Source organism: Meles meles, chromosome 2 (genome assembly GCF_922984935.1).
Source record: "Meles meles chromosome 2, mMelMel3.1 paternal haplotype, whole genome shotgun sequence".
NCBI classification, from domain to species: Eukaryota; Metazoa; Chordata; class Mammalia; order Carnivora; family Mustelidae; genus Meles; species Meles meles.
In genome coordinates this window covers 39,414,616-39,440,912 of record NC_060067.1, presented here as the reverse complement: position 1 = coordinate 39,440,912, position 26,297 = coordinate 39,414,616, and the positions used below count along the sequence as shown (strand labels likewise).

At 35.5% G+C, this 26,297-nt stretch overlaps 1 non-coding gene across 1 annotated transcript; it reads left to right on the top strand.

Annotated features, from left to right (window-relative positions):
• The first annotated feature begins 23,097 nt into the window (after positions 1 to 23,097).
• LOC123937739 lies at positions 23,098 to 23,204 on the top strand. Its single transcript, XR_006817538.1, has one exon. It is a non-coding gene; the product is annotated as a U6 spliceosomal RNA (small nuclear RNA).
• Positions 23,205 to 26,297: the final 3,093 nt, after the last annotated feature.

Sequence of the window (26,297 nt, the reverse complement as noted above, 5' to 3'; positions counted from 1 at the left end):
ATTTGTTCAACTATATCTTCTAGTCTTCTGTCTTTTTCCACTCCCCAGGGATCCCAATAATTCTGATGTTAGAATGTTTTATGGCATCATTTATTTCCCTAATTCTGTTTTCATGGCTTCTAATCTGTTTGTTCCATGCTTCCTCCTGATCCTGTTTCTCTGTCATTTTGTCCTCTAACTCACTAATTCCACCTTCTGTCTCAGTTATACTAGCTGTTAGAGTATTTAGATTAGATTGGATCTCATTTATAGTATTTTTAACTTCTTCCTGCGCAGCTCTTACTTCACCATTAGAGATTCTATGTTGTCACTAATGGTTTTCTCCAACGTAGCCATTGCCTTGATAATTGTTACCCTGAATTCCCTTTCGAACATGCTATTTGTGTCCATATCCAATAGGTCTGATGGAGAGGACACAGTCTCTTAACTTTCTTCTGCTGGGTGTTCCTCTTCCTACTCATTTTGATGAGGGGGTTGAGGGGATGAATAGCTGAATAAATCACCCATGATCCAGGCAAGGTGCACCCATAGACAGAACAGAGTCTTCACTTAGAAGTTCTGATATAAAAGACTTGTCCTACTGAAAGAAGAGTAGGAAGATAAAACTTCACAGTAACAGGAACAGCATCTGGCAGACAGGTAGCCCAAGGTAATATATCTCAATTGAGACACAGAAGACCCAAAAGCACAAGGTAAAGGACTGATACATTTATTTCTACTATTCATCCCCTCTTCATCCCAGCTTTCCTTTTAGTTCTTCAAGCTCACACCTACATCCTGACCTCTGGACATGCTGATTTCATTGCCCAGATTTTCTATCTAAACACTGTTCCCAGGCTTAGCCTCAATTAACTTCAACTCATCCTTCAGATCTTAGCTTAAATGCTCAATTTCCTAAAGAAATCTTTTCAAGACATCCTAACCTAAGAGTAATTTAAGTCTCCCCACCAGGTTGTAAACTCCTAGAATCTTCTTACTTAATATTCATCACTGTCCATCATTACGTGTTTGTGTGTTTGTTCTATCAAGAGCTGGCTCCATGCACTACACTATAGCCCCATTTTCATCAGTTTCTCTCTAACATCTAAAACAATGCCTTGGGCAAGGAAGGCATCCTATAAATATTTGTAGCATGAACAATAAAAGAGACTGGTTTCAGTAAAAAGGTGAGAAGAGCACGTTTTGCATGGAGCACTGGGTGTTGTGCAAAAAGAATGAATACTGTTACGCTGAAAAAAATAAATAAAATGGAAAAAAAAAGGTGAGAAGAGGGGTGGAAAAGGCTCAATGCAACTTTTATATAAAGGTTCTGTGTGCTAGAACTTTGTAAAAAGGCAGTTTGGACATCTGAGAAGTGTAGACCACATTTCCAGAAATTCAGAAAACTCCAATGCTTTTCCTAATAACCTCACTTGTAATCGCTCGTTCCTTTAAACCATTATCCCTGCCCATTTGTAGTTCACTCTAGAGCAGATTCCATGCCCCATTTATCTGTGCGTTTTTCATTTCTTCACTTATTTACTTGAGTCTAGCAGATGAAACTTCTTTCCTGGAGATTTCATTCTTATTGTTGGAAATGAAGGGAAAAAAAAAAACTGAAAAAGAAGTGTCAAATTGCAATTAATGATTGAAATGCTCTCGAATAATACATAAATACAAAACATGAGATAATGTCCTTGAAAGAGACTGGATTACATTGAATAGCCACATATGGCTCCACTGAGGAGGTGACATTAAAGCTAAAACTTAATATGTACCCCTAAGCTCCTAATGCATTGTAGCAGTTTATAATGTTGGTAGCTACTTGATAATTAGATTTTTTTTAAAGATTTTATGTATTTATTTGACAGACAGAGATCACAAGTAGACAGAGAGGCAGGCAGAGAGAGGGGGGAGGGAAGCAGGCTCCCTGCTGAGCAGAGAGCCCCATGCGGGGCTCAATCCCAGGACCCTGGGATCATGACCTGAGCCGAAGGCAGAGGCTTTAACCCACTGAGCTACCCAGATGCCTTGATAATTAGATTTAATTTAATATTTGTCCAATCACTTAAAATCCTGATAGCTCCTTATAGCTTTCTGTCACTAAACTACGTCAACAGATAAAAAGTTATCTCAGTAAGAGTTAAATAACATTTTTATTTTACTTTAAAAGGGAGAAGAATGGCAACCCTGATCCACCTTAAAATGTCCATTTTATGAAGTATGACTAATGGCCCTCATTTCTACTCCCAGCCTCTTTGCTGAATTTTCTTTTGCTGGCCTATATTCTACAAAGTATATCCTTAATAAAATCAATTTATCTTATTTACCTTCTCAATCCAGAGCCTATATCCAGTTACTTTTATTGATTTTGGAGGGGTATATTTTCTAGCTAGCATACAAATATATAACTCTTCAAGTGTTAATGTTCATGACTGACAGAGCTAGAGCAAAATCAAAACAATTGTTAAGAGATCTTCTCTAGTCCATCATAGAGAAGCACTCCTTTTGTTAATTTTCTATCCAGCTTAAAAAAATTAATGACTTAAAATGACACGCATTGACTCTCTCAGTTTCTGTGGGTAGGAAGTCTGAGCATTGCTTAACGGGGTTCCCTACAAGCCTGCAAGCAAGGTGATGCCTAGGACTGGTGGTTATACGAAGGCTCAACTGGGACAGATCCAACTGCACACTCATTCAGATTTACTGGCAGAGTTCACACCCTTGAGACTGGAAAGTTCATGGTAATTCACTTCTTTAAAGCCAACATTGGAGACAGAGTGTCTAGAGTGAGTCTATTTGCTAGGCAAAGTCTTCTTTAACATTATGCGATCCCAGAAGTGACATCCTATCACGTTTATCATATTCCATTAATTAGAAGCAAGTCACAGGCCCCTCCCATGGGGAAACCTTCAAATCTGTCCACCACAATATTTTTTTTTAAGTTCTCTGCTTTCAGAAGAGTCTTTCATATACCATAAATTTTGTGCTAAAAGTCTTCATCCCATATGTTATCATCAATAATTATAACAATCATAAGTAGCCAGTATTTAGGTAGTCTTCCTGCCATACTTCACCTAACATATCTTTTGAACAACAGAGTCAAAGAAGCAGTAGCAGCAGCAGCATAATTACTTTATGCCTGAATAAATAGGAGCCCAGAGTATCTACACTCAAGATCACATAATCTATAAGTAGTGGAGCTGGAATCTGAACTCTGGTTTCCTAATAATAATTCCAGCACTCCAATTTACCACTTTGCTTCACTGGGAAATGCAATCACAAAGCTTGTTTTCTTCAAACTCAGCGAAATAGATGTAACTGCAGGAGACACAGAAAACCATTTACTGCCTCCCAAATCTAGTGTATCTGTTTACCACTTAATGATTGGAGGAAATTAATAACACTTTATTCCAGCCATACGGAGGAAAGAGAGTGCAATTATCTTCTTAGCATTTCTGTGCAAGGAACTGCTTCTGTTTCCCCCCTTTGTGGACTGTCTTAGCAGCTGTTATATCTCCCTCCCACAAGGAGTTGAACGAATCCTTTTCCTCAAAAAATGCTACAAAGCAATTGCTGTGTCCCTAGCTGACTCATAGTTTAGTGATTCAGCTCTCTTCTTTCCACTGTATAATCACTTTTAAAGGGAGAAGACATCTTTCTTTTGAAGATTTAAATTTACTAAACAAAGCAAATATGTTTTAAACAGTCCACAGATTTCTTCATATAAGAATAACAACAAAATCACAAAGAATGAACTTTACAAATAAATTAATTAAATTTTACTCAAGGTGAGAGAATGTGTGAATTTCTTATTAAGATATTAAGAGCCAGTGATTTGGCCTTTAATTTCCACAGGGTATTCCCTTTGTAGTCACTTGAAATTTCTGATGTTTATCCATGTTTGCTTAATACGTTCTGGTTGGAATGTTTATCCAATTATCTAGTGTTGCCTTCATGAGATTTACCAGAGCAATGTAAAGGACCAAGATTTGTTTTGGGGAGCATGGAGAAGTTGAGCTTAGGGGAAAAGAAATGGATTTTATGAAAACAGGTAGTGTTTGAGAATATGGACTGAGCTGATAGAGACAGGTGAGCAATAACTGTGTCAACAGGAGGAAAAGGAAAAAGGGAACGGAATACATGACTTTACTAAAATTGTACTCTATTTCAAAATTTTTCTCTGGATAAGTATAAAGAAATATATTGAGAAAATATGGTTCTGAAAACACTTTGAGAATTTGATAAATCTTAGGAATTCCCAAAAAGCCCAAAGGGATTTGGAGTGGAAGTCTATTTTTGAGGTTATTTGCTTTGTTCAAAGTAATCACAATTCACACACATCTAAAAAGCACAAGTTAAATTTATTTCTTACTTGGGCAAAGAAGAATTGCCAACAAATGTGGCAAGGCTGTTACATGGTTTGGGGGAAGTGTGGACTTTTTGTTAAATGTAAGGGGAGCACCATTTTGATGAGTTATAAACAAAGCAGAAGGTTTCTGAATACATGGTGAACATCAAGTCTGCCTTCAAAAACCTGTTTCCTTGGAAGTCATAGCATTAAGATAAATGTGCAAACTTGGATCTGCTCTGTTTTCTGTGAAAGCTCGAAACCCCAGAAGTAAATCTGAACTGGAGTTGCAGAGAGCTTGCAGACAGTTCTTGACTCACATTTACTAGATCAAAATTAGAAATAGGTGAGAAGATAATGTGATCTAAAAGATCTACAGTTCTTTAGGTCAGCATGGAATGTTCCATTCTTAGATTTGAAAAGATCAATATCCTTAAAATGAAAATTTAGGGGAAAAATCATCTTGTTTCCGGTTAACGTTCTTATATCATTGACTAGGGATCACAGAGACCCAAGCAGATTAAAGGGGGAGGGCGTGGAAGCGGTAGTAAAGGAACAAACAATATCTAGGGAAAAAAGTGTGTTGTGTTTGTATGTGTGTTTATTTTTTTAATAAAGAAATGAGTTTCGTGTTGGCATCAAAAATCCTAGGAGTCACCCACTCCTCAAAATTAAATTATCTATAGTTTGATGATATATCCAAGAATTGGTAATAGTGGTGTTTTCCAAATTTACAAAAAACAGACAAATTTTTCAAATATCCATGACCAAATGATACAAAAGGCTAAATTAATTTTTAAAACAAACTGAGAATTTTTGATGTCAGATTTCTTTACTTCTAAAAGCCATAAAATAGAAATTAAAAACAGGAAGAATGACCTTGTTCTTTACTAGAAAAATAAATAATTATCTTCTCAAAATTAATACAGAATTTAAATATAATTATAATTTGAGCCTCAATATGATGGAGAGAGAGAGAAGAATTGGATGAAATCAACATAGCAATTGTGGAAAAAAACACTTGTTTAAATATAGATAAGACCATTGCAATAATAAAATGATAATCTTTAGTACTTTGTCTTACCACTTGTTAAAATATAGCATAAAATTCCTATAATCAAAACAGTATAGGATTGTTATAGAAACAATCTACTAAACCAGCAGATCAGAGTAGAAAATCCAGAAATAGAAGCAAATATATATGTGAACCCATTTTTTTAAAAAAGTTTCAATTTCAATTCAAAGAGGAAAATAAATATTAATTTAATAAAGAGTATCAGTAAAACTAGCTATCTAGAATAAAATCATATTACATATTACTACCTCAAACTGTATTAAAAAATAAATGAAATGAATTAGAAACTCAAATATTAAATAAATAAAACAAATACATAAAATGTTTATAGTCAATTAGGATAAAGTAAGCTAAGGATAAGCATATAAGTTCTAAGTAAGGAAGTTAAGAAATCATAAACATATTTGACTGAAATGAGTTATGCTATAATATTTCATAAACAAAATCAAATACATCTGAGAGATTGGATAACATGACTATGAAAATAAAGAAAATAATCTATAATATAAAATATGGCAGTTATAAATTGATAACTAAAGCTCAGAAAAACTAATGGAAATGGGTAAAAAGTTAAATAGACATATAACAAGAAGCCATGCCAACTGCCAATGAATTAGTGAAAACAGATTCAAACTCAGTAGTCATTAGGGGAATAGACATTAAATAAAGTAGTCTAGTGCTCATTATACCAGACTGAAAAAAAATTGAGATATAATAATAATCACTGATTTTTGGAGATGAAATGGAAGGTATCTCATGAATGATTTCTGGAAATAAGCGCTATCTCTTTGGAAAGCAAACTGGCAATATGCATTTCATTTAAAGGTGCCAATCTCTCCCATTCAATTATAAACACATGTACCTCAAGATACTTACTACAGAAGATGTATTAAAATATCATTTGCAGTTACAAAACCTTAGAAACTAACCACCAACCATGGAATGGTTGGATAAATTGAGGTTCAGTAATATCATTAAACAGAATTGGTTAGCATTATAAACCAGCTAATTGAAAAATATTTTTTAAAGACATTTATTTATTCGTTTATTTTAAAGATTTTATTTATTTATTTGAGAGAGAAGAGAGAGAGCATAAGCAAGGGGAAGAGCAGGCAGAGGGAGAAGCAGACTCCCTGCTCAGCAAGGAGCCTAAGGTAGGGCTCCATTCCAGGACCCTGGGATCATGACCTGAACCAAAGGCAGACACATAACCAACTGAGCTAACCAGGTGCCCCTCAGAAAGTTTTTGAAGAAGTGTGGTTGAGGGCACAGAGCAATGAAGCAGCATGACTTCACACAGTAAAAAATGACCACAAGTTTCTATGTAAAACTTATGACTATAACTATATTTCAGACTTACGCAGCAAGAATCTAAAATGTTGTTAGGGCCTAGAAAAGGCTATGAAAAGATGCATTTGAAATTATGAACTTAGAAGTTTGGGGAAAAAAAGAAAATCTGAGAAATCAATGATACTCATAAAATAGATGATAATATGATGGGATACAAATGACATCCATAGAAAAATGTATGAAATGAAAATCCCTAATATATGATTGGTGCTTATATCAGAGTGGTAGAATATGTTATGGTTTCTATATTTCTCTTATTTTTTATATTATTTAAATGCTTCATGTTAAGGATGGCAAGAGAAAGAGAGAAATGATAATTTCAGGGAGACAAATGCAATTTTTATAACCCATAGCTGTAGTTCAGAAAAATACATGGGCTTTATCCTTAAGAGGATATAAAGTCTTGTGAGGTACTTAACCTTTTATGCAGCATTTCTTCCTACAAGTAGAAACATTTTAAAAGGCCATGTCTTTATTTTCCATACAAATTGTTTGCCTTTTGGGTTTTCATCTCTTGTTACTGGCAGGGAGGAAGCTTATCTTTTCCAAAGCTGCAGGTTACCAGATCAGCAAGAACTCTACAGTTGTGTAAGCTTCCACAGATGTTTTGGTCTTCCACCTCTGTCTATACCACAGAGACCAAATGCCCATGCATGAGAGTTTTCTATTTTTCATGAATTATTAATTACCTTTCCAGAAAAGTCTGACTGCTTCCAAAGTGATATGCACTCACATAGGCACAGAGTTTTCTTTTTCTTTTGTTATATGTTCAGAATTAAAGTCCTTGAAGGTTAAAGTTAGAATCTTGTCCTAATCTAGCAATTATACGAAATAAAGGAGGGAAGCAGAAAAATAACAATATATAACCCAAGTACTGACACATTCATTGCCTGCACTATTTTCTTTTGTCTCACAGGGATATTAATATTTTATAAGAAATGAGCAGCTGACATACATAAACATATAGTTAGTACAAAACAAATTATTTCGCCTTACTGTAAAAACTAAGTTTTCTCTAATCTGAGGTACTGAATTGAACCCAAAAATAGCATTTTTGGTTTTTTGTTTTGATTTACTAATAGAGTATTTCCTGTTTAGATGTTTGTTTTCTTTAAGCATATGAGAGCTTTTTCCCCTTCACAAGTCAGACCCCAGAAAATAACAACAGCAACTTTTAATTTATTTTAAACTGAGTATTATTATCTAGATTTACTGTCAAAGTAATTAATGGTGACAACTGGGCATAATATTCAGCTAATAAATGTTATGCCTTATAAGCCACAGAGGAGTAAAACCTAACATGTTCCAAGGTTAAAGGAGACAGACGAATGAAGATCAATCTGGGAAAATTTACTACTGCATTTGTAAGAAGTGTCATGGATATGAATCCTGTTTCCCACCCTGTATCTCAAGTACAAAGTAATTGCTGGTGTTTTGATTTTTTTTTTTAATTCTGTAACTTCCTTTCATAGAAAATGTAAATATGATCAAGGAGGAAAAACATATGTGTCACGAATAGTTTAGATTGCTAATTGATGATCTCATTTATGTATTTAAAATCATGTAAGTTATAGAGACTTTTCAACCCTGCTGATTATTTTAAAAGAAAGTCATACATTGAAACAACATTTTAGATTTCTGCTGCATAAGCCTGAATTAGAGTTGCCAAAGTCAAACTTTAATTTCATTCAAACTTTGTAAATTTTAAGCCCATTTCAAAATATAATTGAGACTTCTTTTATATAAATATCACTAGAGTGGTTCTTTGTCTCTCCAAAACCCGCAAACATACACACATGCATACACTCACACAAACGGTTCTCCTCTACAACCCTGTAGCTTTCAGCAAACTCAACCTGAAATTTTTGAGTCCATTAAAACCCTAGCAATGTTGGAACAGTCCTAGGTGAAATACAATGCCCTATGGTCCCTAAAGTTCCAGCAAACATTCCGAGTTTACCTTAAATTTTCTAGAATATCCTTAGCCATATATCATCCAAATCAGAAATAATTCTTCTTTTTCACTCTATTCCATGTGAATTGACATATACCACCTTGTTATTTGTTCTATAGGCATTTGTTTTCCTTGAGTTCCTCCTGTGAGGAAATGTTTTCCATATTAATTATATATCCTAGTAACTTAAAACCAACAGCACCTTTCACACAGAAGCCAGTCAATAGACATTTGCTGTGTTTAGTTGAAGTTGGATATCTGAAATCATGGGCGGGGGGGACAATTCAAAGGTTTCAGTCCATCTTTCCCTCAGTAATGAAATCCCCAAATACATAGAATGTGTTCTTTCCCTTATTTCTTCAAAATGATATCTGAGTGCTCTCTCCTCTTTTCTTGTGATTTGTCTATTAACATATGGAATGATTTAGATGAACTTTAAGTATTTGCCTTATTGAGCATCATTTACCAAGTGTAGCTTTAAGCAAAATGAACATTTTTTTCCAGAGGAACTGCTTTAAAAATTCTCTAGACTAAGTTAAGAAGAGTCCCTTAGTCCTTTATCTGACAGAATGACAGATTCACTGAACAGATCAGTATTTTTAGGGAGGAAAATTATTTCAGTTTCCCAATCATCCAAGACCTAAAGTCAAAGATATGTGCACTGAGATTAATTTTAAGAAATGCCAAGAGACTTTTCTTGTGATTTTTAATGCAATAGTTAACATGCCTACCATGCACACATTGAATAAATAACCTAAGAGGTCTGAAAGGGTACTGTCTTCTGTGGAAATCTCTACAGAGACAAATTTTTCCTCTTACTCCTTTCCCCCTGCAAAAAAAAAAAAAAAAAAGTTTTTAAAAGAACACTCTGTCCTTAAGAATGGACACTTTGAACTAAATACTGATTCAACACTGATTCAGAACTGATTCAACCACAGGATACTCCATCAGGATCTATAATGCACTAGGCACTGTATCCTATAGCAATGCACATTGGTACAGGACCTTATTGGTACTCTTAAGGAGCTTAGGCACAAAGAAGAAACAGACCATCAAAGTGCATAAAGTTGTGCAATATAATTTAAAAAAATATCAGTGCTTCAAAGCACTGACAGCAACGGGTAGTGAGTAGCTGGTAGGGAGTAACATTTTCAGTAAGTTGCAGAGCAACTTGAAGGTGGAGTATTTCAGCAGAGAATGGAATTTAACTTTTGGTCACAGAAGAAGAAGCCAGCTAAGTATGTCAAGATACAGATAGATATTTGTGATATAGGAGGAAAATAAAGAGACCAGAAGTTACTTGATGAAAGTAGGTCAAGTTTTTTTTTTTAAACTTTTAATTATCTTTTAATGTCCTAATCTTTTTTTTTAATTTTATTTTATTTTATTTATTTGACAGAGAGAGAGATCACAAGTAGGCAGAGAGGTAGACAGAGAGAGGAGGAAGCAGGCTCCCTGCGGAGCAGAGAGCCCGATGCGGGGCTCCATCCCAGGACCCTGAGATCATGACCTGAGCCGAAGGCAGCGGATTAATCCACTGAGCCACCCAGACGCCCCTAATGTCCTAATCTTAAGCATTTACAAATAGCCAAGAATCACCAGATACTTGATAAATGTTTCTTATTAAGAGAGAAACACTAAACAGAACAATGAAGAAAATAGAGCATCAAAACCAAGGGTAGAAGTCCTTAGAAAATAATCAGTTGGTACTCTCAGAGAATTCAAAGAAAATATTATATCCAAAAGCATGTTAGTATTATTTGGTTTATAAAGTATGGGCATATATATCAGTAACAAAAATGAAAAACTAAGGTATCCCTTTATATAATATATTATTAAGCAGGCTGTCTTCATTTGTTAAGAAAATGAAGTATATTTTTATGTGACAGAAAGATGAAAAAATGAGAATAAATAAAACTCTTATTTTGTTTGATATAGGGCTTTTTCTTATTTATCAGCTGAAGTGCTATGATTCTAAGTAACAGAAAACACAATACACACAGACATTAAAATGATAAAGTCTAGAGGTAATTTGGGTTTCCTGAGGAGCAACTCAAACTATGGTTTTAGTTTCTTTGCACTACTGTTGCCAAATGCACCTTCCTCTCTGTGTGTCCTTTTTCTGGCCATTTCTTCACCTTGAAAAATGATCAAAACATTTCCTGTGTTGACACTTATTCTTTATAAGATTCAGAGGAAAAGAGCTCTGGAAACTCAATAACTTTTCCAAAAGATCCAACAACACTTTAATGGTGATTGAATTGCTCAATGGGTGGGGAGGCTGTAACTGAACTAGTCTCTTGAAAAGGGGCTGGAATCACCTTCATGTCGTTCACCACCTAGAGCTCAGAGTACAGTCAGGTTTCCCTGAGTCATAGGTCTATGTGAAAAGCGTACAGAAACAAGGGACATGCAGGTAGACACTGAAGAGTCAAATGCGGCTGTCCGTTACAGCCTGTCCATTACACTGGAACATTATTTCGCATACAAAGTTATTTCAGGCATATGTTACTACCTTACTAACAGAATAAGTATTTTGAAAATACCAGTTCAATAACCAAATGGATGAATGGTAGGCATAATAGAAAGACTATATATAAGAATTGGTGAGAAAATAAGAGAAGAAAACAGCATTCTAAAAATTTACACGTGTATAAATTTACTCTGAAAGACCAATATGTTTACCCGTGCAGAGACATTGCATTCCATAGGATAGAATCATTGGTTCTTGGAGTCTACTGGTAGCCTATTCAGCAAGGCGACAGAAACTATAAAATGGGAGACTATCTATCTGGTGGTATCATATAAGTTGAATTATTTGATTAATATTTTAGCATTTTCTTTCTTTCTTTCTTTCTTTCTTCCTTTCTTTCTTTTTTTCTTTCTTTCTTTAAGATTTTGTTTGTTTATTTGACAGAGAGAGAGAGACAGTAGGAGAAGACCCTGGGATCATGACCCGAGCCAAAGGCAGACGCTTAAGGACTGAGTCACCCAGGCGCTCCCATTTTAGCATTTTAAGTTAACATGAGGTTTCATAAAGCTGGGAAACACCCTCTAAAATGCCTCTCTAACCCTCAGAAATGGCAATTTAAAATGAAAGACGGCCTTTCTTTTCTGTCTTTCTTTCCCTAAGTTGAGTTTTCTACACTACAAGACAGGATTAACAAGAAGTCAACTTTCATTCAGATGGCTAGTTGTGTGAAATCCCTTTGTGCTTTATTTCTAGTGTTTATATGACATTTAAAGCACCTTTGCTTTGTTGATAGATATTGAACACCAGTAATTGTACTACCTTAATTAATTAGGCAACTAGAGCATGTTTACCATGCCTATCAATTATCTGTCTAGCAGAATATCTCAAAACCAGTTAACAAGGAAGAACAGTGTGAAACGCTTGCTTAATTGTGTATACAGTATTCTCTAAAGCTAACCAATGACCTCAATTAACAAATCGAGGTTAGCGTTGTTCATTTCATTGTCGTTTTGAGCCTTCTGTGACTCTTTTCCAAAAATCAAGGCTTTATCTTGCAGAAAAGCTTTACCAGGTTTGCACTAAGCAGAGAGAGAATTGTCAAACCATGCAGGAAATTATGCAGACTTGGCTTTAACCTAAACCTGAGTAGATCCACAAAGAACAAAACAATTTTAGCATGTTATTTTTTTCTTTTCAGAGTGCTTTAAGAATGTATGATTAGGAAAAACAGAATTTTATGTCTTCATATCATGAACTTATTTGGGAGGTAACCCAGAATGTTAATAAAATGCTAGGTATTGTACATATAATTTTCCAGTGACAGGAATGTACTCTCTTTGCAGCTGTGTCGTTATCTTGCACATTAGCTCCCTAACTTAAAATAAATTTTGAATATAGCTCAGATATTTCCAGTGGTTGGAACCCATCATTAAAGAGGAAAGTGATGGGACTGATATTCTTTAATCTGAGTAGACTTTTATTTGTGGAAATTTAAAAAGATAATATACTCAGTTTTTTGTTTGTTTGTTTGTTTGTTTTTTACTCTCTGTGTAAAGCCTAACTTTTAAGACTAACCATAGACAGAGGACAGCATTAAATAAATTAAAAAAATGGTTAAAACTTACTAAAATCAGAATACATGAAATAAGGTTTTTTTTAATTTTTAAAAATATTGAATGGAGAATTAGCCTTTCATATTCACAACTAAGCATGCATATTCTCCTCACATTATATTTTATAAACTCACACAGTGTATTCAATTTCCATTATAAGCTCCTTCCAACACTGGTTATAATGAGGGGAAATTGCGATGTCTTGAATATACTCTAGGAAAGATATTAAAATATTCTACTATCATCACTGTACTATCTAAACAAATCCAGCTTCATTTTTATTACTTCTTTATGTATGCCAGAAAAACTTTTTAAAAAGTGTAATTAAATGATGGTGAAATCCTTTCATTTATTTACAGAGAAACAAAATATTCTGTAAAAAGTTTTAAGTAGGAGAACAGATGGGGAAAATAAAAGGAAATATTACACAATATTTGTTTCTTATAAGAAAAGAAAGGGAAGATTTTTATAAACATTTATCAGCATTGTTTTAAACATTTTCTGGCAATTTGGAACAGGATGTTGAAAAACAGCAACCTCTGTATTAATGTAGAATATCTATTTTTGTATGATTCTGCCAATATTCATTAAAATTGTTTCCTTTTTTATTCTCTCCCTCAAACAACCCTTGTTTATTCTATTTAATACCTCTATAAACTAGTTGGCTGCAAAGGGACAATGCAGAAAATAATTTTGCTCATCATTTACAAAACCCCTCTCTACCTGCTTCCTAATAAGGGAAATAAAGTATGGGTCCTAGAATCAAACAGACACTAGTTTGAATTAATGTTTTTCTTCTTATTAGCTGTATAACTTCATGTGTGTTACTTTTCTGACCCTGAATTTCCTCAAATTCTAAGTTAAAATAATAATAATAAATAGTTTACCTCAGGGTTTTGTTTTTTTGAGATACTCCTCAGAAGTGTTTCTTTAACCATATACACAAAGTAAATATTAGCTATTAATTTGTTACTGCTATCACCATCATTATTATAGATTCAAAATGAATATTAAAGTCATCCTCCCTCTCCTGGCAGAATTCTAAGTCCTAAAAAAAGAATGCAAAATCGATGAGGATTAAAGATCTGAGGTGTTTAGCTATAAGATATGTTTCCTAATCCTATGAGCATTAAGAAAAATCTTTATAAAATGAACAGATATCTGCAATGTAGGATAATTTCATGTTTTCAATCTTGGGCTCTTATATAAAAATCACACTATGTATAAAAAAAAGTTCAAAATCCATGAATTTGTTCTACTTCTTTCCTCCATCATAAAATGACTTCAGTTCCCTTAACTAGTCTTACTTAACTCCTTTAAGATTTTTTTACACTGGGGCAGGAGGAGGCACATTTGATTAAGTCTCAGACTCTCAGTTTTGGCTCAGGTTGTAATGTCAGAGTTGTGGGATCCAGCCCAAAGCAGGCTCCATGCTCAGTGAGAATTCTGTTTGAGATTGTCTCTCCCTCTCCCTCTGCCAATCATCCCTAAAATAAATAAATAAATAAATAAATAAATAAATCTTTAAAAAATAATTATATTAGTTACTAAGTCTCTAGAATAGCAGTTCTTTTTTATAGGTTAGCTCCAAGAGATCTATGCATACACTGAATTTAATACAAATATTCCTAAGTGCAGTTTTCTACATTGTCCCGGCCAAGCCACACTTGTCCTCACCTTGATTTTTCTTCAGATTTTTCACTGGAGCCAGAATAATATTTTGAAGTGAAAAATACAATACCAGCAATACACCTAGTTGAGTAAGCCATATTACTATTTTCTTAATTTTTAAGATAAATATCAAATCCTTAACTTGAAATGGAAGACTTTATATGGTTTGAATTTTATTTAACAAAGTGACCTCATTTGTTTCCTTTCACTTTCCTAAAATATATTTACTCCCTACCACCCCATCACTGCAGGGCCTTAGTATATGCTGCTCCTTTGCCAGCTTGCTGCCACCTCCCTTCCCCAACACACCGGAGTTCATCCTTCAGATATCCATTAGACCATCTTTTCCTAACTTCTTTGATTAGTGCAGAAATACCATCTTACCCTTTCATAGTATCATGTAACCCTCCAAAGTGATTTTATAACAGCTCAATTTTAAATTTACTAATATATTAATCTTATAATGTCTGCCTCCTATCCCATCTCCTATCTGAAAAGTTCCTTTTCAGAAAGCATTTGGTCTGCATTTATCCAATTTGAATTACCATGATTTACTTATTAAATGAGTGCATAAATTTAAAAAAAGATGAGAAAGTTAAAAAAACATTTCTATCTCCTATGTTTATCATATTATATTGTCATCTTGAAGGTGGAAGAATTTCTTGTTAATCTTTGAGGTTTTAGTTGTCTCCTCTAATGCCTAATACACAAAAATTAATCAAAAAATCTTTGTTAAATGTTAGAAGATGGATGAGGGTCAAAAACATATCCTCCGGACTGAGAAGACAATGTAATATGGCAAAACAAAGTAAGCCACTTCACTCCATTTACATAGACTTTTATTCAGGGTAACTTACTGACTGTCAGGGAAAATCAGGCTAATGGAGGGACTAAAGATCCAGGGCACTAGGAATCTGGGTCCTTATTCTCTTACCCATTAGGACCTTAATCCTCACCTGTTATGGAGGAAGGGAAATGGTGGTGAGTTCACAGGGTAGTTGTCTAAAGTAGAGCCTGTCTGTGCCCAAAGAAGAACAAGATGGAGGAACAAAGATGGAGTCAGTGTTGTCAGCACTCCTACATTGAATAAAGACATAAATAGTGTCTAATACAGTGCTGGCAATAGAGCAGTCTCTTAATAAATGATAATTAGCACTTTATTACTCTCATTTTTATTTTCATGATTACTTATGACCCAGTGATAAACTATTAGTCAGAAGTGGAACTCATATTTCAATATACATAAACATATGCAAATAATTTGGAATTCCATGGTTTAGTCTTTGTTTTAAATAAGAATTTTATTTTATTTTTTTTTAAGATTTTATTTATTTGACAGAAAGAGAGAGACAGACAGAGAGGGAATACAATAAGGAGGAGTGGGAGAAGGAGAAGCAGGCTTCCTGCAGAGCAGAGAGCCTGATGCGGGACTCAATCCCTGAACCCTGGGATCATGACCTGAGCTGAAGGCAGATGCTTAATGACTGAGCCACTCAGGCGCCCTTTAAATAAGAATTTTAAACATTTTGTTGATTTTTAAAAGTTGAGATTAAACTGAGATTATAATTTTAGCATTTTAAAAGTTGAGATTAAAAGATTATAATCTTATCATCCTCGCTATTAAATCAAGTCTAATATTTTGTTAACTAAATGTACCAAAATATAATCATATTAATATTTCTTTGCCTACCTTGAAAAAGATGAAAAAATAACTACTCAAAAGGGCATTCAATGGCACCTCTTTCTTGGAAATTAAGATAAATATCTTCTTCAATATTTCATATTGAAGATATATATTACAATTCATCTTAGGTATAAACTTCCAATTTAATGTTAAATTTCTCCCAATGCATAAACATTAAAAGAGAGTAATTCAGAAAACTTACGGAACTCTATAACTTCATAATACTTTTAAGAAACCTACAGTAGCTGGGGCGCCTGGGTGGCTCAGTGGGTTAAAGCCTCTGCTTTCGGCTCAGGTCGTGATCCCGGGGTCCTGGGATCGAGCCCCACATTGGGCTCTCTGCTCGGTGGGGAGCCTGCTTCCCCCTCTCTCTCTGCCTGCCTCTCTGCCTACTTGTGATCTCTGTCTGTCAAATAAGTAGAATCTTTAAAAAAAAAAAAAAAGAAAGAAAGAAAGAAACCTACAGTAGCTAATAGAGTTGTGGAATCAAACATTAAAAAAAAAAATCTAGTACATCATCTTGAGAAGCCAGGTGAAACTTATAGACTTACCAGTTTATCTCAAAGAATTAAGTTTAGAAGCAAGAGTCTAAACCGGGGACAATAAGTAACTTTGGTGTTATGCAATGATACATATGAAAATTTGACTTCGAATACTCGAGGGAAAAGTAGCACTTTAGCAACTGATGCAATTAAAATCTACTTATTTTACAGAATCTTATTTCTTATTGTTTCGCTTGGTCAACTTCCTGCCTACCTTTTCCCCTTAAGAAACAAAAAGCTCAGTTTTGACATGATGCCCAATTGCACAATTTAACATCAACATTAATAAAGTAAAATAAATAATTTCCTCCAAATGTTATTTCACTGTTGAGTGAATTTCTGTGTGGAGTACTTTCTATAGCTTTTGTAAGAATGCCAATAGTTTAGCTCAAGTCTATGCCAATCTCCTGCTCTTTTCAGATTTTTATAGGGATAATCAGAAGACCAGATTCTTTCACCTCTTCCTTTTGCTAATTGCTGATTGATATTTGAGAAAATGGTGAAAGCATAATAGGCCTGAAAATAGACTATTATAGAATTAAAGTAAAGCACTCTTTTTTTAGTAACATGAAAAAGGAAGGAAATACAAAAGTGATGTATTGTTTTGATACATATTTTGTTTTTTATGTTCTGTTATCCCAAACTAAAGCAAAACTTCCACAGTGAATTCCAAGAGACACAATTAAATACCAATCTTTAACACAACAACAAATACGAATTGTATGACTTCAAGTCAGTCTCATCCACTTACTGAGGTTTCTGTGTTCTGAAGCAAGTTGAGACACTATTTGATAGTATTTCACAGCTTTTACCAAACTTAACTTTTTTTTAAAATTGTAAATGTATTGACTGAATAACCAACTTTCAATTATATATGAACAAAAGCAAATTCTTCATTAAACTCCACCTTCATCCTGCAACTTAAAATATATAGAGCTAATGAAAAAGTACATTCAAATATGTTCACTTCTAGGGTATCTGAGCACTAACTTCTGTTGTCCCATTTATTGTTAGGGCTCTCAGCACAACCTTCTGGATTGTGATATTGGGACTGGGGCTTGCCTATCCTATTTCTGCTCTATTATGCTGGCTTCTCTGAGTCTCTGCCAATAGACAATATGAGAAAAGGACTGGAAGACTTAGGAGGAAGAAAAGGGTCTCACTCCTTCCCATTTGTTTCCTGTTCCTGTTTTGGCTTCTTGCTCTTATTCCCACAGCAATGATTTTTTCACCCTGATAGGGACATTTCACTTCAGTAGCAGCAGCCGATTTCAGTTTGCACTTGCCCAACACCTTCTGAACTAACCTCATCACACCTTCTCAGAGATGTGAGCTTCACAGAGTGAGCAGTAACTCCTCCTTAGATGTCTGATTAGTAGACATCCGAGTTTCAGCTCTGCGGATTCCCCTGTCTATCTCTGAAGTATTAATAATTTCCAACCTTAATTGCCCCATCCTTGGGAGGGAATCATTTTCCAGTAGCTACTATCCCCGATGCTTTAGTATTTTCTGCCTTTTCATTCCTCCAATAAGGAGGAATGAACTGTAACAAATCATTATATTACATATTCCTGATCAAAAACAAAAACCCACAATAGCAACAAAAACTGTCATAGCTTCTATGTCCTGACTGGACCCTGAATGATACATAGGTCATGATTATGGATTAACAAGTCCTCTTGCATACGAATCTTTGTTTACTGACATATGAAATCCATGTTGTGAGTTCTTATGAATTTTGCAGCTGAACGTCAATCCTTAGAAGCCATTGATAAAGAAACCACAGTTGCATGTAAACACTTCACTTATTTAAGTAAAAAAGTGGGTTACTCTTGACATTAATAACTCAGTGAAAACTGGTTCCTAATATCTTTTCATTTGTCACCAATGGATTTGCAGAAAGAATTGTCCTCTCTTATATATTCAAGAAGTCTGAACAAGCAACACCTCTAATTCTTTACTCAACTGTAGGCACTTATGTCTCTTCCACTTAAATATGCTCTTGTATGCAGGATAGATACAATGTCAAGAAACCCTGGGGTTTCAAACGTGGCAATGTGAATTTCCCTAGAAATTCTTCTTTTATTTTTTTTTTTATCCAACCTAAGACTACATTGAGTAGCTCATCTTCTTCTTCTTTTTTTTTTAAGATTTTATTCATTTATTTGACATAGAGAGAGATCACAAGTACTTCGAGCAGCAGGCAAAAAAAGAGGGGGAAGCAGGCTCCCCGCTGAGCAGAAAGCCCAATGCAGGGCTTGATCCCAGGACTCTGAGATCATGACCTGAGCCGAAGGCAGAGACTTAACCCACTGAGCCACTAAGACGCCCCTGAGTAGCTCATCGTCTTTTTTTTTTTTTTTAAAGATTTTATTTTTTTTATTTATTTGACAGAGAACACAAGTAGGCAGAGAGGCAGGCAGACAGAGAGGGGAAGCAGGCTTCCTGCTGAGCAGAGAGCCCGATATGGGGCTCGATCCCAGGACCCTGAGATCATGACCTGAGTCAAAGGCAGAGGCTTTAACCCACTGAGCCACCCAGGTGCCCCAGTAGCTCATCTTCTTGATGGTTTGGTACTTCTATACCATTAAACATAAGATTTAACATGCCTTACTTACTTTCCTGCCTCCTTAACTACACTGTCAACTTCCCGAAGACAGAAAGTTTTGTAAATATTATTCCTACTAATAACAATTCAGTTAATACAATGCCAAGCTTTCTGCATGCTTTCAATAAATGTGGAAAGAATGAATGAATGAATGAATGGTTTTAATTAACTCCTAACATCCTCTTGTATTACACAATGAACACTAGCTATGTCCATACCTTTCTATGATCTGAACATCAGGGTTATTATCTTCCCACCCAAAATAATCTAATCAATAGCCTGATTCTTACTGCATGCTCTTATATACATATGTATTTGTGTCATATTCTAATTTGCTTCTGTAAAGTATTTCTAGCAAACTTTGGAATCATTATAATGATTAAATTGTGCTTGATTTAATTTAGTGTTAAATGCATTCTATTGTTTTCTAATTCTTTGGAAAATTAGTAATCCCCCTGTATGGTGTATGTGATAATTCCTTATTAATTAAAAAATCTGTTTAACAAGGACAGCAATTCCCTCTCTACAATAGATAACACAGAGTTTATTCAATAATTAGCTCCCTGTCAAAGTTCTTAAACTAATTTTATCTTGGGTTTTTTTTTGTGTGTGTATTTTTTTTTTCCTGAGATTCTTTGGGTCTATCTGTGGTTCTAGAAACCATCTGGTACAAATCTCTCTTGAGTTCTCTATTTATGATGTCATTTTCCTACATAAAACTATACTTAACAGCATTTTACTTTACTATAAATATATTTTACTATATTTTTCAATTTACCTCTTGCTTTTGGTTCAAAAGCTCAGGAGTTTCCTGGATGAAATCTGAAATGGGCTTCTGAACACAAAGGGCAGACAGAGAAAAAGAAAAATGCAGGCTTCACCAGATTGGACCACAAGAAGAGCTGATCTCAGCACCCACCAGCCAGAACCTTAAAAGTTTGCACAGAGGTCTTAACTCAGCCCACTCATACCATTCAGATGGTCCCAACAACATGTTACTACCTGAAGGCTGTGCCCTTGGGCAGGGCACCTTGCAACAACAGGACAGCAAGTAAATCACACATTCCAGGCACAGGGGAGGGGATGGGGAACTCGCAATTGCCCAGAATTAGCTGGGGGGTCAACCTGTGTCATATCCTTTCAATGACCCCCTTTAACCTTCAACCTCTAAACACTAAGAGGGCCTCAGATGGTAGTCCATGGATCTCTCCTCTCTTCTATCTATACTACTTTTCTGGTGACCTATTCAGCCTCTTTGTTCTAAATACCACTGATATGCTGACAACTTCTAAAAGTATGCCTCCAGCCAGGATTTTGTTAGTTCATGCAACCAACTACCTAGTCTACACTTCCATTCAGATTAATAATAGAATTTCAAAAGTATTGTGTCCAATATAGTTGGACATATGATATTGCTTTTTCTACTCTTCTTAGAAAATGACAGCTACATTTTTCCAGTTTCCTAGGAGAAAAATTTCAGATTCATTCTTGACTCTTCTATTTGTCACATGTCCATATATCACCATCTTTATTAGTTCTAGCCTCAAAATAAAACCAACTTCAAGTCACTCAGCACCTTTGTGGTTAGCACCCTTGTCATAGCCAACATTGTCTCAATAGTTTCTAATTCCTTTATAATACTTGTAGATTCACCCTTCTTAACATAGTCATAAGGCAAATTTTTCTAAAATGTAGGCAGTATATGTCACTGGTCTGAATTTTGTATTTTGTTTTGTATTCAAAGCAAAAGAGGGGTGCCTGCATGGCTCAGTCTGTTAAGAATCCAACTCTTGATCTCAGATCTCAGGGTCATGAATTCAAGCCCTGTGTTGGGCTCCACCCTGGATGTGGAACCCACTTTAAAAAAAAAAAAAAAAGTGAAAGCAATATCCTAATAATGGTACACAAAGCCCTGTGTAATCTGACCCCTGTTACTTAAGAGCTCATTTCTTACCACTCTTCAATGGTTCACTCTGTTCCAGTCACACTGGTCTCCTTGCTATTCCCCCAATTCACAAATTTTACTCCTGCCTCAGGACACTCACACTTACTTTAAGTGTGCTTAGAATCCTCCTCTCTTAGATTTCCTTAAAAATTCATAATTCTTTCCCAAAATGTCACATTAAGAGTGAAACTTTCTCTGTTCACCTATTAAAAATGGTAACCTAACCAAGGCCCCTATCAATCCTTCTGCTTTCTTTTCATCACACTTATTACTCTCATAGGTTTGGTTTATTTGACTACTCTCTGTGTCCCTCTACTGAAATAAAAGCTCTGTGTGGATGAGGCCATGTTCTCTTTCATTGACTGATACATTCTCTGCCACCAGAAGACACTCAATGTATATTTATAGCTCATAATGGGAACTCAATAAATATTTGTTGAATAATTAAATGTAAATAAAAAAAACTTAAAAACATGTCTGAAATACTGGAAATTTGTCTATTTTTCATGACGTAAATAATCATCCCTTGTAGGTAGAAACATAGTCCACTTTATAAATAATCTTGATCCTACAGACATGAGTTAAACTATTAGAAGGCTGGACGATCTGAGAGGACATCAAACAAAATACTGAGGATAACTTCCCTTTGGAGGGTGTATTGGCTAATTACTTCCCTTCATGCAAGACAGTTTTAGAAAGCTCAACAGCAGACACTTTAGGAAGCTACAGTGGGTGAAATAAGTGCCAGATACACAGCTTAAATATTTTGCCTAAAGTCTGAGGATTCATTTAGATGAGAAAGCAGTATTCACACTTTGAAAAAGGGGCTTTCAAATTAAGAAGGGCTCTTGGTTAGGAGGTGTGCATATAAGATGAGAGAAAATATGTTTTCCAGAGTACCTGCTGCTATGTGTACACTAACTAAATATTTAGTATACTCATTATTCATTTAATTATAGTGATAAAATTCTATAACAAGATCCCACTATGTAATAACAGTAAATTGAAGAACATTGATCTTTAAAGGAGAAACTACAGATGACATAAAACTGGCTCTATTTATTTTGCCAGAGGCATGCTTTCTGAAATTACAATGCCATATTACTGAGTTCATCACGTCCATATTTTCAAAGTACCCGAGATCATGTGCATGGCAAGGTGTGAGTAAAGACATAATGAGGCAGCTACTGGAATATAAGAAACAACATGAGCTGAATCTATAGCCCTTCACAACACAGAAACTAGTTCACCTCCCAAACTCACAATTCTACAATGAGTATATAAATCAGTATAATTATTTTTATCTTATTTTTATCCAAACAAATCTTCATTTAAAATTTTCTTCATATCCTGGGGCACCTGGGTGACTCAATTGGTTAAGCATCTTCCTTTGGCTCAGGTCATGACCCCAGGGTCTTGGAACATAGCCCTACATCAAACTACCTGCTCAGCGGGGAACCTGCTTCTCCCTATTCCCCTGCTGCTCCCTCTGCTTATGCTCTGTCACTTTCACTCTTTCTCAAATAAATAAATAAATATCTTTAAATATTTAATTAATAATCTTTAAAAATAAATTAAAAAATAAAATCATTCTAAAAAGATAAGAATTTTCTTCAAATCCTAAAGTGGCTTAAGACATTGCAATTAAATCTCATGAAACTTTCTTACAAGAGATTATGTAATAATAATGTCACTTGACTGCTGAGAACTATAAAACTTTGGGCACAACTGACATTGTCCAACACTCCCCACGCTAAGATAATTAATCAAATTCTAACATATCTTCTATTGGCCCAAGACCACATCCTAGGACAATGAGAGCCACCACCACCCCCTTAAAATGTGTACTTGAGTGCTCGCTTCGGCAGCACATATACTAAAATTGGAACGATACAGAGAAGATTAGCATGGCCCCTGCGCAAGGATAACACGCAAATTCGTGAAGCGTTCCATATTTTTTCTCAATAGATGCTGAAAAAGCATTTGACAAAGTACAGCATCCCTTCCTGATCAAAACTCTTCAAAGTGTAGGGATAGAGGGCACATACCTCAATATTATCAAAGCCATCTATGAAAAACCCACCGCAAATATCATTCTCAATGGAGAAAAACTGAAAGCTTTTCCGCTAAGGTCAGGAACATGGCAGGGATGTCCATTATCACCACTGCTATTCAACATAGTACTAGAAGTCCTAGCCTCAGCCATCAGACAACAAAAAGAAATTAAAGGCATCCAAATTGGTAAAGAAGAAGTCAAACTATCACTCTTCACAGATGATATGATACTATATGTGGAAAACCCAAAAGACTCCACTCCAAAGCTGCTAGAACTTGTACAGGAATTCAGTAAAGTGTCAGGATATAAAATCAATGCACAGAAATCAGTTGCATTTCTCTACACCAACAACAAGACAGAAGAAAGAGAAATTAAGGAGTCAATCCCATTTACAATTGCACCCAAAACTATAAGATACCTAGGAATAAACCTAACCAAAGAGGCTAAGAATCTATACACAGAAAATTATAAAGTACTCATGAAAGAAATTGAGGAAGAAACAAAGAAATGGAAAAATGTTCCATGATCCTGGATTGGAAGAATAAATATTGTGAAAATGTCCATGCTACCTAAAGCAATCTACACATTTAATGCAATCCCTATCAAAATACCATCCATTTTTTTCAAAGAAATGGAACAAATAATCCTAAAATTTATATGGAACCAGAAAAGACCTCGAATAGCCAAAGGAATATTGAAAAAGAAAGCCAAAGTTGGTGGCATCACAATTCCGGACTTCAAGCTCTATTACAAAGCTATCATCATCAAGACAACATGGTACTGGCACAAAAATAGACACATAGATCAGTGGAACAGAATAGAGAGCCCAGAAATCGACCCTCAACTCTATGGTCAACTAATCTTCGACAAAGCAGGAAAGAATGTCCAATGGAAAAAAAACAGCCTCTTCAATAAATGGTGCTGGAAAAATTGGACAGCCACATGCAGAAAAATGAAATTGGACCACTTCCTTACACCACACATGAAAATAGACTCCAAATGGATGAAGGACCTCAATGTGAGAAAGGAATCCATCAAAATCCTTGAGGAGAATGCAGGCAGCAACCTCTTCGACCTCAGCCACAGCAACATCTTCCTAGGAACAACGGCAAAGGCAAGGGAAGCAAGGGCAAAAATGAACTATTGGGATTTCATCAAGATCAAAAGCTTTTGCACAGCAAAGGAAACAGTTCACAAAACCAAAAGACAACTGACAGAATGGGAGAAGATATTTGCAAACGACATATCAGATAAAGGGCTAGTATCCAAAATCTATAAGGAACTTAGCAAACTCAACACCCAAAGAACAAACAATCCAATCAAGAAATGGGCAGAGGACATGAACAGACATTTCTGCAAAGAAGACATCCAGATGGCCAACAGACACGTGAAAAAGTGCTCCACGTCACTCGGCATCAGGGAAATACAAATCAAAACCACAATGAGATATCACCTCACACCAGTCAGAATGGCTAAAATTAACAAGTCAGGAAATGACAGATGCTGGCGAGGATGCGGAGAAAGGGGAACCCTCCTCCATTGTTGGTGGGAATGCAAGCTGTTGCAACCACTCTGGAGAACAGCATGGAGGTTCCTCAAAATGTTGAGAATAGAACTACCCTATGACCCAGCAATTGCACTACTGGGTATTTACCCTAAAGATACAAACATAGTGATCCGAAGGGGCACGTGTACCCAAATGTTTATAGCAGCAATGTCTACAATAGCCAAACTATGGAAAGAACCTAGATGTCCATCAACAGATGAATGGATAAAGAAGATGTGGTATATATACACAATGGAATACCATGCAGCCATCCAAAGAAATGAAATCTTGCCATTTGCGATGATATGGATGGAACTAGAGGGTATCATGCTTAGTGAAATAAGTCAATTGGAGAAAGACAACTATCATATGATCTCCCTGATATGAGGACATGGAGAAGCAACATGGGGGGGTAGGGGGATAGGAGAAGAATAAATGAAACAAGATGGGATTGGGAGGGAGACAAACCATAAATGACTCTTAATCTCACAAAACAAACTGGGGGTTGCTGGGGGGAGGTGGGATTGGGAGAGGGGGAGGGGGCTTTGGACATTGGGGAGGGGAGGTGAACCATAAGAGACTATGGACTCTGAAAAACAACCTGAGGGTTTTGAAGGGTCAGGGGTAGGAGGTTGGGGGAACAGGTGGTGGGTAATAGGGAGGGCACGTCTTGCATGGAGCACTGGGTGTTGTGCAAAAACAATGAATACTGTTATGCTGAAAAAAATAAATAAAATGGGGGAAAAAAATTTGTACTTGAGAAATATCAACACTGTTTTAATGTTTAATTTCATGAGGCAATTTGACTGGGCCATGGGTTACCCAGGGGTTCAGTGAAGCATTACTCTGGGTGAGAGGGTGTTTTAGGATGAAATTGATTGGATTTGCACCTTCTCCAGTTTGCAAAACTATATCCTATTTTAAAGATATAAAGTTTTTCTTCCCTAGATATGTGTCAATTAACAATTGATTGATTAAGTAGATTCATTAAGTAGAGAAAATTGTTCTTCCTAATGTGGGGGTCCTCATTTGAAGGCATGAACAGAACAAAAAGCTCACTCACCTTCCCTAGAATAAGAAGGAATTCCTCCTTCCTCACTGCCTTAACCTGAAACTTTGGTCTGTTCATGATGTAAGACTCAAAGGGAAACATTTTAGCTCCTTTTGGATCTTGATCTGGCTTTGAGGCTACAACTTAAACCATTGATTCTCTTGGTTCTCAAGGACTTTGAATTCAGACTAGAACTACACCATTGACTTTCCTGGATCAGCTTGCAGACTGTATATTTGGGGACTTCTCAGCCTCTGTAATCATGTGAGTCAATTGCTTATAATAAATTGTGTGTGTGTGTGTGTGTGTGTGTGTGTGTGTGTGTGTGTGTATCCCATTTGATCCTGTTTCTCTGGAAATCCCTAATACAGCTGTCCAAAAAATTTAGTTTGGTCCAAC